The sequence below is a fragment of the Uloborus diversus genome, chromosome 1, assembly GCF_026930045.1.
Source record: "Uloborus diversus isolate 005 chromosome 1, Udiv.v.3.1, whole genome shotgun sequence".
Classification (NCBI taxonomy): Eukaryota; Metazoa; Arthropoda; class Arachnida; order Araneae; family Uloboridae; genus Uloborus; species Uloborus diversus.
Genome location: NC_072731.1, coordinates 271,255,134 through 271,259,373, shown reverse-complemented (window position 1 = coordinate 271,259,373; position 4,240 = coordinate 271,255,134).

Sequence of the window (4,240 nt, the reverse complement as noted above, 5' to 3'; positions counted from 1 at the left end):
TATGAGTGTGTGTGTATGTGCTTGTGTGTGTATGTGTTTGTGTGTGTATGTGTTTGTGTGTGTGTATGTGTTTGTGCATTGGTATGTGTTTGTAAGAGTGTGTAGTTGTGTGTGCGTGTGTGTGAGTGTGTGTGTGTGTGTGTGTGTGTGTGTGTGTGTGTGTGTGTGTGTAGTTTTGTATGTATGCGCGTGTGTGTAGCATATGGACGCAACCTGGAGACGGTTTTCGCTATAGATTAGCAGCATCGTGAGGAGCCGGTCGACGGTGATGCTGCAGAGGGTGCTGGCGGGAAAATAAAATGATAGCACATCAAAACAGTCAAATGAAAGCAATAAGCAATCGTGATTGCTCAAAAAAAAAAAGAAAAATCTAAAAAGAAAAATTTATAAGCCCAGTAGTTAAGAATGTTATTAAGTAGCACTGAATTACTACCCCCATTGAAATAGTTTTATAATCGATACACACACAAGACAAATCATAAATTCAACTGCAGAGTAGAAGGATCAAAAGTCGGGGCCCATTCCTTTTTGACCAATCAAGAAACCCCGTAAAATGTGAATGGGCCCCGACTGTTGATCCTTTAATTCTGCTTTTGAGTTTATGATTTGTCTTGTGTGTGTATCGATTATAAAACTATTTCAATGGTGAAGTTATTCAGTAGTACTTAATAACATTCTAAACTACTGTTCTTATATTTTTTCTTTTTAGTTTTTTGAGCAATCACGATTGCTTATTGCTTTCATTTGACTGTTTTGATGTGCTATCATTTTATTTTCCCGCCAGCACCACCGTCGACCGGCTCCTCACGATGCTGCTCCTCTAGCGAAAACAGTCTCCAGGTTGCATCCATATCCTACACACACAACTACACACATGCACACACACACACACACATACATACACCTACATACACATACACACACAAACACATACACACACCTACATACACATACACACACTTACATACACATACACACACACAAACACATACACACACTCAAACACATACACACACTCAAACACATACATACACTTACACACACCTACATACACATACACACACCTACATACACATACAAAAACACATACACACACTCAAACACATACATACACTTACACACACATACACAAACACATACACACATTCAAACACATACAGACACCTACACATACACCTACACACAACTACCCACACACTCATGCCTGCACACAGACATAAACACATATGCCTACGCACATACACATTCCCCCCCCCCACACAAACACTCATACACACAACTACCCACGCACTCATACCTGCAAGCAGACACAAACACACATGCCTACACACATACACATACCCCCTACACACACTCGTGATTGCGAAAAACATAAATTGAATTCAAGATGTCAAAATTCAAATTAATTTTGTTTATTATTATTATTATTATTTTTTTTTTATTTTTTTACACAGTCGGGTTTTTTTGTTTTTATTTAATAATTATTTTTTTGTATTTAATAATTATTTTTTATCATTTTCCACGCATTCGCCAGTCAAGTCCGTTGCTAAAATAAACGATATAAATACGAAATAAACCGAGTTTCTATCGCGCACTACTATCACTGAATACTGAATTACCCCCCCCCCCCCGCAGACAAAAACTAAAATGGACCACTGCCACACCGTGGGTAGGGTTCATTTGGATCATTATTCAAAATTTCATTTTCTTGCTTTTGTAAACACTTCAGAGGCGAAGAGAAGAGGGGAGAGTTGGTCGCTGCGTCGTTCGCACGGGGTGGCGGGGGGGGGGGGTAGAGAGCCGAGCCAAGAAGATGTCTCATTGAAAAGCTGCCAAGAAACGCTTACTCCCACGAGAACGAAAGCGATCCGTCTTTCTGGGAAAGACAAATGGCGTTGTTTCGGAAGATCTCGGTATTGTTTACGAATCCACCCTCAGTTCTGTAGGAGTCTTTAAAACATATGACACGAGTTACAAATGGGCAGATCGACAGATATTTGGTACTATTTACAAATGAATAATTGAATACTGTCAAATATTTGAATATATAGCGGAATATATTACGAAATATTCACAAATGTTTGACAATGTTTATAAGTCGTTATAAACGACTTAAAAACATTGTCAAACATTTGTGAATATATTGCATATAACGACTTTGTCAAATATTTGTAAACATTTGACAATACTTGAACCGTTTATTTCAAAAACCAGTCAAGTGACAAATGCTAAAATTTGAAAAAAGCATTTTTACCTTTATTTTATTAGTTTTCTGCAGTAATAGTTACACATTTACACTGTTTTAAACTCTAAGGGATACGTATTTAGGTTTATTTCTTTCCATGAACAATGTTGTAATCTTTATTGAATAATTTGGAGCGGTAATAAAAATGTTTCCTTAAAATTAGGAATTTTGGCATTTAACTGGTTTTTGAAATAAACAGTTCAATTACAAATGAGCCGATCAACAAAATTTGGTGATGTATAAATGTAAATAAATTCTGACAAATACCTGCCAAATATCTAGTAATGATAATCCCATAATTTCGTATTAATTCCATTCATTTTAATGAGTTCACTTCAATCGAAAAATGATAACCTGTTAAAGGATATTTTTAAACGCCCTAAATTTCGCGCCTATTTACAACGCTTATTTATTGACAAATGCGTATGAATCGGTTATGATGTCAACCCGTAAAATCTTCAGTTTTACCATATGCTTAGGGCTACTTTTTGCATTAGCTCCGACTTTGGGCTTGTTCAAACATTATATATATATATATATATATATATATATATATATATATATATATATATATATATATATATATATATATATATATATATATATATATATATATAAAGGGTGTCCCAAAATGAACGCAAGATTTGAATTTGCCACCATTTTTTCTATAAATTGTTGGCAGCCATGAAAAAAGAACAATTTGACAGTTGAGAGTTTAGGGTTCGTAAAAATGGGGTGTTATTGTACCATACAGCTAGAGAGAGTGAAACATTTCAATGACTGCATAAGGCATTTCCTGGTCGCGTACTCTCTCATTTCGGTCATCAAAATTGGCACCCCAGATCGTGTGATTTAACATTTTTTAAATTTTTTCTTATGGGGTTATTTGAATTCAAAGGTCTATGTCGACAAGCCCACAACCACCCGTGCATTACCGTGTTGCGATACCGAGCGCCAATAACAGTAACTGCTTGACCAGCCTCAACTTTCATTATTTTTGAAATGTTATTTCAATAATGAAAGCGCGTTATTGTATCGTATAACGCTCCATTTTTGATTACCCTAAACTCTCAGCTGTCAAATTGTTCTTTTTTCAGGGTTGCCAACCATTTATTGCAAAAAAAATGGAGGCAAATTCAAATCTTGCGTTAATTTTGGGTCACCCTTTATATATACATATACATATATATATATATATATATATATATATATATATATATATATATATATATATATATATATATATATATATATATATATGTGTGTGTACTGCGTTACCAAGCACAATCTTTTTTTTTTTTTTCATGTTTAATTAAAAATAGGGTCACTTTTTCAATAAAATGGACTCAGAAAATGATTGTCATTCTCACAAAACACATAGTTTTTCATTATTTTATTCCAATGCGTGGAAAAAAGTTTCAAACTGCAACATTTCGTTATTACTTCTGTTCCTTGGTTGACTTCAAAAAGGAAGGGACCTTGCCCCCTCACTTTTCAGTGTTAAAAATTAACAATATATTGAAAAATGATTTTTTCTTTTCAGGATGGATTGATTTATTTTACGAAAATAAAAACTAAATAATTGAAATAAAGGGACTTCTCTCGTTTTATTTCATGTAAATTGAAGTTTCAGCTGCGAAGGAGGGGGGGGGGGCGAAGGCTACGGTGGCCATTCGTCCCGAATTTTGAGGCCACATTCTACAATTTTTACAATTCGTTTAGTCAGCAATGTCAAAATTCAATAATATAGCCCACTTTTACAATTAAGAAAAAAAAAGCTTCATGGACGCTCTTCCTTTACCTTCTTTTGACCTCCTACCTTTTAGGTACACCAACCGTCTGTACTGTTTACGATGAAACACGGAGAAAAAAAATTGTTGGTTTTAATGAAAATAATGTTACTGCCATATAGCTTAAACTTTCATTTTTCATTAAAAATGTCATTCGTGTACTTGCCCGGGAAGTTTGAACTAAGACGATAATGCCCCGTCTGAC